Raw genomic sequence first — 11,429 nt, 5'->3', positions numbered from 1 at the left:
TTTGATGGATTGTTCTTATGATGATTGTTATTGTTAAGTATTGGTGAATTGATATGTTCTTGCACTGTGAAAAATCATGAACCAGGGTTTAGAATGATCTTTGAAACGTATCTGTTGATGTTGAAACGTGTTGATGTTGAAACGTAACTGTTATAATCGTATTGCTTGTAGACCGAATTTTAGTGAATGTGCATATTGTCTGAGGTTTAATCAAACACATGGTCCGACCTTTTGATGATTGTTTAGTGTCCGAATTTTATAACATACATGAAGATCCGAACTTTTGGATATGATAATTTAGGTCCGAATTATATATATGTGGTAAAGTCCGACTTTTGTTGATAGTAGTATGGTCCGAGTTTTATTTGGATCATGCCTTGTCCGACCTTGTTTGAGAGCCTTGTCCGAGTTTCACTAGCATGAGCCAAGGTCCGAGTTTTGATGATGATTACATGGTCCGAGTTTTTGATGATACATAGTCCGAGTTTGACATAGATACATAGTCCGAGTTTTGATGATGATTACACCTAGTCCGACTTTTAAAGCTTAGCATTGGTCCGACTTTTGTAGTCCACATATTGACCCGACCTTGTTAGAGATCACAGGGTCCGAGCTTTTGCCTTGTTACACAAGGTCCGAACTTTAATCCCATTACCCTTGTCTGAGTTTTGTGACATATCATGTGCTATCCGAGTATTGAACAGGGGAAACCCCCCCACACTTGTCTGAGTTTAGAAGGGCAAAGCCCTGTCCAATGTTGTGTGATGTTCAATTAGAAACAATGAATTGCATATTAGATAATGATTTGTCTGTTAAGCTGTATATGACACCTTGTTAAATCCTTGACTTCGTTATACCTGTGAAGTTTAATAACGCTACTAATGTACTGAGTGTCTTAACGGTGACAATCAGATTATCATCCATGTTAGACTGAAATGTGAAAGCAAAGGCGTGACGCATGAATTATGTGAATACGATGAACTGATTACATGATGTAGGATTCTATATGTGTATAATCGTATGATACTGAATGCAACTGTGTGATTCTACATGCGTGAACAGTCTATGTGATATCATCATGTACACAATAAACACACAAGACACAGCTGCTTGAATGTTAATGATTGCAAACCCTAATTTGATGCAAACACTTACGTCGTATCATGTGCAACATATCCTAGGTCGTGTGTAACGGACTTAGACGATTAACAAACCCTAGAAGCAATAACATACCGAGCAAACCAAGGTGAGTTCACACAGCCAAGGCATGGGGTTCCCGGGTGGGAATGGGATTTGATGAACTATTGTATATACTTCGCTGATAGAACTACGACTAGACTAGTACCCTTATTGAACTGATCTTCGCACACCTGCCAAGGGTTGGCCGCGATATTATGACTGACTTCGCATACCTGCCTTTGGAAGGCCGCGAACTGAAATCTGCTAATCTTCGCACACCTGCCTTTGGAAGGCCGCGAACTGAAATTTACTAATCTTCGCACACCTGCCTGGTAGGCCGCGATACAGATAAACCTAGTCTAGAATACTCGGGATGAACATCCCCTAATATCTTCGCATACCTGCCTGGGAGGCCGTGATGGAAACTAATACGATACGTGACATAACGAACGAACATACTACTACTCACACTATACTATTACTGAACTGTTAACTGTGAACTCGCTCAACTAGTTGTTGACTCTCTGCTGCATGCCTTGCAGGACATTAGGTACATATGGAGCTTGCACAGGGAGGAGCAGGTCGTTGTGGAGCTTGGATCGTGGATGTCATGTTACACTTACAACACTTGAACTATTTACATACATTGGATTCTCATTATTACGCTTCCGCCACTTAAACTATGTTTGGTATGAACATCAATTGTATTGAATTGGGTTTTACAAACTACTTTGATTATTATATACTATGTTCAATATGATTGGTGGCTTGATCCTGGTCATGTCACGCTCCCAAGCGGTGGTACTCCGCGTGTGGATTTTGGGGGTGTGACAGATTGGTATCAGAGCCATTGGTTGTAGAGAACTTGGTTTTAATATGGGAAAAACGTTTTTATTAAAACCAGAGTATAACCAGAACAGTGCTCTCAACGATCCACAACGACGCTTCGCTCCACGTGCAAGACTCAACATCCTAGGTAATAAGGTTTATGTTTATTGCCTACATGCTAGAATTTGCATAGAACTTTGCTCGTAGTATGCTTGCATTACTTTGCTCACTACTTGTTATTGCTTGAGAACACCTATGTGCTTACACTCTTCTGTCATCGCACTACTCGCGAACCATTCTCACTTACGCTACCTTTACTATGAAGATCATGTTTGGACGTGTTAACATGACTCAAGCCCAGTTGACGGCTCTCATTAACGAACAAGATTGCTGCAGCACTTGCAGCCGCACAAGCAGGAGGTATAACCTGCTATTCCAAACCTATCCTAGGATGTTAGATCCTACTCTCGTGACCCAACTCTCGCGCTTAACCTTGACCTATTCTTCTCGCGCAACGGGTCAGAACGCACAGCAACCTGCCTGCACATTCAAGAACTTCATGGACTGTCGTCCAAGCACATTCAGTGGCACAGAAGGAGCAGTGGGACTACTCCATTGGTTTGGGAAGCTCGAGTCAGTATTCGAGATGTGTGAATGCCCTAAGGCTCGCAGGGTCAAGTACGCCACTTGTACTTTGGAAGAAATCGCGCTAACCTGGTGGAACGCGCAAGTACGGATGCTAGGGTTGGCAGCTGCTAACGCCACCCCCTGGAACGAATTCAAAGAACGCATTAAAAGGGAATACTGCACGCGTGATGACATCCACAAGTTGGAAGTGGAGCCTTACCATTTGAAAATGACGGGGTCAGGAATTGATGCTTATACGAAACGGTCGAACGAACTGACCATCTTGTGTCCAACCATGGTGGACCCTCCAAGCAAGCGTATCGAATTGTACCTCAAGGGTCTAGCCTCAGAGACTCAGAGCCATGCTACATCGGCTAACCTCGACAATATCCAAGACATTCAGTGTCTTGCTCATCGCTTCACGGATCAGGCAGTGGAACAGAACAGGCTGCCTAGTTGTATCAGCACTATTACTACCGCTATCACTTCTGCTACTCCCGCTACTCCTAGTGACAACAAGCGGAAATGGGATGGGTATTCCAGCAAGGGTTCAGCTACCGTTCAGTCTCAAGCACAGCAGCAGCGCAAGAATAGAGACCACCAGAGCCGAGTCAGCCAACTTCTGGTGGTCAGGGGCAGGGTGGATATCGGGGAATTCACCCAATGTGTAACTAATGCAACAGACACCACGGTGGTTAGTGCAACGAGGGACGTTGCCAGAGGTGTCTCAAGATGGGCCATGAAGCTAAGGATTCAGGAGCCCACGACCTGCAAATCGGAATCGCCAGCAGCAACAGCAAGCAGAAACCCTATGCAAAGAAAAGATTGTTCGCATTCCTCATTCTGGTCAAGAACCTCTCGAAGTTCAAGGCGACAAGAGTGGTACTGTGGTTGGCATCACCTCTTTCTTGAAGGCTCAGAAATGTTTGCGGAAGGGCAACACCGCAATTTTGGCTCTCGTTACTGACGCATCAGCGAAGAAAAGAAGTTGGAAGACCATCCAGTTGTACGCGACTTTCCTCAGGTGTTTCCTAAAGATTTACCTGGTCTACCGCCTCATCGTCAGGTCGAATTTCAAATCGAGCTCGCTCTAGGAGCAGCACCCATAGCTCGAGCACCGTATCGCTTAGCTCCACCAGAATCGGAAGAACTATCGGCGCAACTACAAGAAATCTTGGATAAGGGATTTATCCGACCTATCTCTTCGCCTTGGGGAGCTCCAGTATTATCTGTGGAAAAGAAGGATGGCACCTTCAGGATGTGAAGTTGATTACCGTGAACTGAACAAGGTCACAGTGAAAAACCGTTATCCTCTTCTACGCATTGACGACTTATTCGACCAGTTGCAAGGGTCGAGTTACTACTCCAAGATTGATCTAAGGTCAGGTTACCATCAGCTGAGAGTCCGGGACGAGGACGTCTCCAAGACAGCATTCAGAACTCGCTACGGCCATTACGAGTTTCTAGTCATGCCATTTGGGCTTACGAACGCGCCTGCAGTTTTCATGGATCTTATGAGCAGGGTGTGCAAACCCTATCTTGACAAGTTCGTCATCGTTTTCATCGACGACATTCTGATTTACTCCAAGAGTCAGGAGGAGCACGAGCAGCACTTACGTCTTATCTTGGAACTTCTCCGAAAGGAGCAACTGTACGCAAAGTTTTCAAAATGCGACTTCTGGCTTCGTGAAGTCCACTTCTTAGGTCATGTGGTGAACAGGGATGGGATTAATGTTGATCCATCCAAGGTAGACTCGATCAGGAACTGGCCGGCGCCGCGTACACCAAAAGAAATACGCCAATTCTTGGGTTTGGCGGGGTACTACAGACGATTCATTAAAGACTTTTCAAAGATCGCACAGCCGCTTACGCTACTGACACAGAAAGGTGTCACTTACCATTGGGGAGATTCCCAGGAAACCGCTTTCCAGTACCTAAAGGATAGGCTTTGCAGCGTACCTATTCTCTCATTGCCAGAGGGCACGGATGACTTCGTGGTTTATTGTGACACGTCGATACAGGGGCTTGATTGTGTATTGATGCAACGGGATAAAGTTATTGCCTACGCCTCTCGTCAACTCAAAGTTCATGAACGGAACTACACGACGCACGATTTAGAGCTGGGAGCTGTTGTTTTTGCACTTAAGATATGGCGACACTACCTGTACGGTACCAAGTGCACAATTTACACCAATCACAGGAGTCTCGAGCATATCTTCAAGCAGAAGGAATTGAACATGCGTCAACGACGATGGGTCGAGTTGCTTAATGATTACAAATGCGCCATCAAGTACCATCCAGGCAAAGCCAATGTTGTGGCTGACGCCCTCAGTCGGAAAGACACTTTACCTCGGCGCGTGCGAGCGCTACAGCTTACAATTCAGTCTAGCCTTCCTACACAGATACGAGATGCACAGGCAGAGGCATTGAAATCAGAAAACGTAAGGGCAGAAGCCCTGCGCGGCTCACGACAGCGGTTAGAACAGAAGGCAGACGGCGCCTATTATGTAACGGGGCGTATTTGGGTCCCACTTTATGGCGGTTTGTAACACCCCAAAATTTATTTTTAAATCATGGGAGGTTTACAAATTAAAAATGGATAAATTAAATCATGGGAGGTTTACAAATTAAAAATGTAATAAGTCTTGAAGGGGTAATGTGTAAATTATAATTAAGGAGGGTTTAATTATGTTCAAACCACAAAACACACACCCTGTGCGTGTTTGGGATCGAGCAGGAAGCAGGGAACAAGGGTTTACCCCTTTGTTCTTGTAAAAAACTCACCAATTGACAAGGAGAAATCAATGTTAGTTAACTGCATGTCATAAAGTTTCGATCATCTAAGCATCCCTAGTAAACCGGTAAGTCGAATTTCTGATTTTGGTGAGTTGTAGAAAGAAGGGTTTTAACCCAATGAAAATTTCGTGGTATGATTTGTGTTAATTAGATGTTAGGGTTACTCCCTAGAACAGAAATCATGCTCGGTTATAGTTTAATTGAAAGAAATCTTACAAAACCCATCTTGTGAAATTATACTATGAGTAGTAGGATTATGGAGATTATAATTATATGTGGTTTTGATATGAAATTTGGTTTGCAATACATGAATGCTAGTTAAATTTATGTAGGCTAAAGGAATTGTTAGAACTAGAGTGATTATTGATGGCACATAGGATGAATTAGTGAATTATGCTTTAAATGTTGTACATTATGCTTTATTAATGTGATGCACACTAGGTGTTCGATGAAATGCTTGAATGAACAACTATGTGAAATATTGAATGTAATGGAATGAAATTCCGGGTACTAAACAAATGAACGGATGTGTTAATATAGGCATAAAGGAAAAGGGCTCAGGTTCTAAGAAGTCGGAAAGCTCACAAGACAAAGGTATGTTTCGTGACGTACAAAACTTTACTTAGATTTTTGTTAGTAATTGTGTCGAGCAAATTGTGTTATAACGATTATTTCTTGTTATAATGGATACGGCGATTAGTAAATAAATAGCAAATCCCTTGCGGATTTGGCTAAGCTAATGAAGGATAAGCCATGATAAGCAAATCGACTAGTTCAAGTAACTAGGTCGAGTAATGATATGATACCATTCGTCTTGAACGGTGGTTTTGAATGCTATAACGAATGCTAGAAGCTTAATCCGTTATACGGATGGAAAGAAGAACTTATGTTGAAAGCAAATAACCCAATCAAACGGGTTGAACGTGTATGCTTAACTCTCATTGAGAGTGTTTATGCTATACCCAAGTTTATGGGTATTCGAATGCGTAAAACGGTTCAAACTTCATGTACGGATGGAACTAAAATGAAAGATTTATGATTTAGCGAGTGTGATAAGTAACCTTTGAAAGTTCTTGTTAATGTAGGTAAATCCTCATCGTAGACTCTATGGCGAATTGAAGCGAGCACGTGATCACCACTTAACATATCAAGCGCTTCCGCTAGTTGCTTTAATGTTTTGGACCAATAATTGTGAAAGTTTGTCTAAACTAGTTGGTAGATGTATTGGTCAAAAGTTTATGTTTTTCTTGGATTTTCGTTGTGTCTAGTCGTAAGGGTCATGGAATACTTTATATGAAAGTTGTATGAAACAGGGGCATGCTCATTGTACGAATGGGTCATGCCCGATTTTTGTCGAAAATATGAATTTAACTTGTTATTTTCAAGTCCTAAAATTATCATCGAAAATGGTTTTATGAGAACTAAATAAGCGGGTCTAACAAGTTGGTATCAGAGCCAAGGTTTGAGGGATTCGAGCGTTAAACGCGGTGCTTGAACTCAAACCGATGGCTCGTTCGAAAGAGTGCTCGCTCCAAGATCGCCCAAGAGGTAACTTTAAAGTTATAAATAAGTTGCAAGTGTGTTCTTTTTATGAGTTTGATGGAAATAATTAAAAAGATTTATGAGAAGGTCAAATGATAAGTTCAGAAGCTGTAGAACCTGAACGGAATGGAAAGAATCGAATGAGAATGCTTAAAAATGGAACTGCAGCGTTTCTGCAAAACGGAAGCCTGTCGCCGACGGGTTAACCCCCGTCGCCGACGGCATCCTCTTGTCCGACGCCTAAACTAACTGCCGACGGGAGAAAACGTCCGACGGCCATCATACGAGCCCGTCGCCGACGGGCACATAGCCGTCGCCGACGGGCACATAGCCGTCGCCGACGGCTTACATAATGCCAAAACGCTGAAATTGTTTTCTTTTTCATGCTTTGTGTTACCGGTTTGTCCGAAAGCTTATTTCATAGCTACGTAGTGTCCATATAAGGTTTAACAAGTGTATGTAATCACAATTAGCGATTACAACAAGAATGGATTCGTAAGAATCAAAAGAAATGAAGCAAATCACATGAAATGGATTAAGTGAATGATGATTAATGAGTAATGATATGCGGAAAGTTTGTAATTTGTATTAAACGAGAAGCATAATATTGTGTAGATGGCTGATGCAAGAAATGTCAATGAGGATGATGACGCAACTCGGCAAGATGCGTTTAACAGTAGGGTTACGGAGGTGGCGGAAGGGGTTATGCAAGCCCATCTTCCGCGATTAGCTCAAGAGGTGGAAAGCCGGGTTTTGGGAGTCGTAGATGCTATGATGACTAGCAAGATTGAAGAACTGAAAGAACTATTAGAGGGATCTAGAAACAAAAGCAAGGAACGTAGGTGCACGTATAAAGACTTCATGGCATGCCAACCCGCAACGTATGATGGTAAAATTGACCCGATTGCATGCCAAAGATGGATTTCAAATATAGAAGCGGTGTTTATTCGAAGTCGTTGTGATAACGAAGATAAGGTGATGTTCGCTACCGGCCAACTCACTTTTCAGGCAAAAGATTGGTGGGATGCACACAGTAAGGAGATAGGCGAAGAAAGGCTCCAAACAATGACCTGGCAAGAGTTTAAGGATCCTTTTATGAAATATCACTGCCCTCAGTCAGCCGTTGATAAGATTCAAGAGGATTTCTTACGCCTCCGACAGAAAAACGAAACGATAAATGAGATATCGAACATTTTCTTGGATAAGATGAAGTTTTGTGGAGAGTTTGTACAAACTGAAAGGATGAAGATTAATCGCTTTTATGGGGTGTTAAAGGTAGAATTTAGGGAGTTCATCACTCCCTTGAAGTGTGAGACTCTTGGTGAGCTAATCAACCTAGCGCGGGATAGAGAAATCGAAATCAAGAGGCAAGAAGAACGTGGAGAAAAGAGACCAAATGAAAAAGGTGGAAGTTCGACCCCGGCCAAAAAGGGGAAGTATCAAGAGCAAGGAAGAAAAGATAAGTCGAAGAGTGGTATCACGCCGTGTAAGACTTGTGGAAAGCTTCATACGGGGGAATGCTTGTTAGGAATGAAAGGGTGTTATAAATGTGGTAAGGAAGGGCATTCGTCTTATCAGTGTCCAAACAACCCGAAGACTTGCTTTCATTGTTTTGAAAAAGGGCATGATAAATCGGAATGCCCAAAACTTCAGCAAGAGTCAAAGAAAGAAGATAAGAAGCAAGAGGGTTCTAGAGCGAAAGGGAGGGTGTTCCAAATTACATCCGAAGAGGCCAAGTCTCACCCGAATGTGATTTCAGGTATCTTTTTACTAAACTCCATACCGGTTTATGTTCTATTCGATACTGGAGCTACCATGTCATTTATTTCGAATGAAATTATACAACATCCGTCCTTTAAGATCGAACGAATGTCAACGCCTCTAGAAGTAGAAATAGCTGATAGTAAGATCTATATGCTACATGAGATATGTAGGAAATGTAAATTCATAATGGAAGATGAGGAATTCGAAATTGATCTCATACCTATGGTTTTAGGGGAATTTAAAATGATAGTGGGAATGGATTGGTTGGCACGACACCGGGTAGAAATAAATTGTGAAAATAAGATAATGTCTATTCAAGCCCCAAGTGGAAGGCAATTGAGTATTCAAAGGGAAAGAAACGTAGAAACCAAATTGTGTAACCTTATCCAAGCCTTTAAATACATACGCAATGGAAATAGAGCATACCTGGCTTATGTGGTAGACGCTCAGCAAATTCTCCCGAAGCTTGAAGACGTTGAGGTCGTGAATGAATTCCCGGATGTGTTCCCGGAAGAATTGCCGGGACTCCCTCCCGAAAGAGAAATAGAATTTCGCATCGAATTAAACCCGGGTGCAAAGCCAGTTGCGAAGGCTCCCTATAGACTTGCTCCCACCGAGATGCGGGAGTTAATGACACAATTACAAGATCTTCTAGATAAGGGCTTCATACGCCCAAGTGTGTCGCCTTGGGGAGCACCCGTTCTATTTGTTAAAAAGAAAGACGGGTCGATGCGTATGTGCATCGACTATAGGGAATTAAACAAGCTGACCATAAAGAACCGCTACCCTTTACCTAGAATTGACGACCTTTTTGATCAATTACAAGGGGCGAGTTGGTTCTCCAAGATAGACCTGCGTTCGGGGTACCATCAAGTTAGAGTACGGGAAGAAGATATTCCAAAGACTGCGTTTAGAACCCGTTACGGGCGCTATGAATTTTTAGTCAAGTCTTTTGGATTGACGAACGCGCCGGCTGCGTTTATGGATCTTATGAACCGGGTGTGCCGACCCATGTTAGACAAATCGGTAATCGTGTTCATAGATGATATTTTAGTCTATTCGCGAAGCAAAGCTGAACATGCAAGGCACTTGCGTGAAGTACTCAAAATTCTCCGCAAGGAGAAACTTTAAGCAAAATTTTCAAAATGTGCCTTTTGGCTCAGAGAGGTGCAATTCCTGGGTCACGTGATCAATGCGGAAGGTGTTTTAGTTGATCCTTCAAAGATTGATGCTGTAATGAAGTGGGTCTCTCCGAAGAACCCAACAGAGATAAGAAGTTTTCTGGGCCTTGCCGGGTACTATAGAAGGTTCATACAGGATTTTTCGAAGATAACCTTACCCTTAACAAAACTGACAAGAAAGAAAGAGAAGTTTGTGTGGGGTAAAGATCAGGAGGAGGCTTTCCAAATGTTAAAGGAGAAACTATCCCGTCCTCCGGTTCTAGCATTACCGGATGGAACTGAAGACTTGGTGGTCTATTCAGACGCATCACACCAGGGATTAGGCTGCGTCTTGATGCAAAGGGGAAGAGTCATCGCTTATGCTTCAAGACAATTGAAGCCGCATGAAGTAAACTACCCGACTCACGATCTAGAATTGGCAGCGGTAGTGTTCGCCTTAAAGATTTGGAGACATTATTTGTATGGCACGAGATGCACTATTTACTCAGATCATAAAAGCCTCAAGTACCTTTTCAAGCAGAAAGATTTAAATATGAGGCAACGGAGATGGCTGGAGCTTATCAAAGGTTATGATTGTGATATCCTTTATCACCCGGGAAAAGCAAACGTGGTAGCCGATGCGTTAAGCCGAAGAGAGTATCCGTCTCCTTTTCGTGTAAAGTCCATGAAGATGATTGTTACGCCACGATTACTCGAAATGATACGCGAGTCTCAAATAAAGTCGCTTGGAGCGGAAGACTTAAAGAAGGAAAGACTAAAAGGTGTAATCGATAAATTAGAAGAAAATTCGACCGGACTCAAGACGCGATTCAGCCGAATTTGGATACCCCGATTCTGTGAAGCCAAGGCTACTTTACACGACGAGGCACATAAGTCACGATATTCAGTCCACCCTGGGGCTACAAAGATGTATCGGGACTTGAAGGCCAATTATTGGTGGCCGGGCATGAAACGTGACATAGTCAAATATGTCGCGAAATGCTTAATTTGTTCCCAAGTGAAAACCGAGCATCAAAAGCCATACGGGGAATTACAACCCTTAGAGATACCGCAATGGAAGTGGGAGGAATTAACGATGGATTTGGTAACTAAGCTTCCTAGAACGAAGAAGGGGCATGATGCGATATGGGTAATCGTGGACCGACTTACGAAAAGCGCCCATTTTCTACCCATTAAAGAAGCCTACTCTTCCGAGAAAATGGCGGAAATTTACATGAACGAGATTATATCTCGACATGGAGTGCCCGTGTCAATTGTCTCGGATCGGGACACTAGATTTACTTCTCGTTACTGGCAAAAATTTCACGAGAGTGTGGGTACGAAATTACACATAAGTACCGCCTACCACCCTCAAACTGACGGCCAGTCAGAAAGAACCATTCAAACACTTGTTGATATGCTGAGGGCGTGCGCCCTAGATTTTGGGGGAAGTTGGGATGACCATTTACCACTAGTGGAATTTTCCTATAATAATAGTTACCATAGTGGTATCCAAATGGCTCCGTATGAATT

Source organism: Helianthus annuus, chromosome 7 (genome assembly GCF_002127325.2).
Source record: "Helianthus annuus cultivar XRQ/B chromosome 7, HanXRQr2.0-SUNRISE, whole genome shotgun sequence".
Taxonomy (NCBI): Eukaryota; Viridiplantae; Streptophyta; class Magnoliopsida; order Asterales; family Asteraceae; genus Helianthus; species Helianthus annuus.
This window is presented reverse-complemented; position numbering follows the sequence as displayed.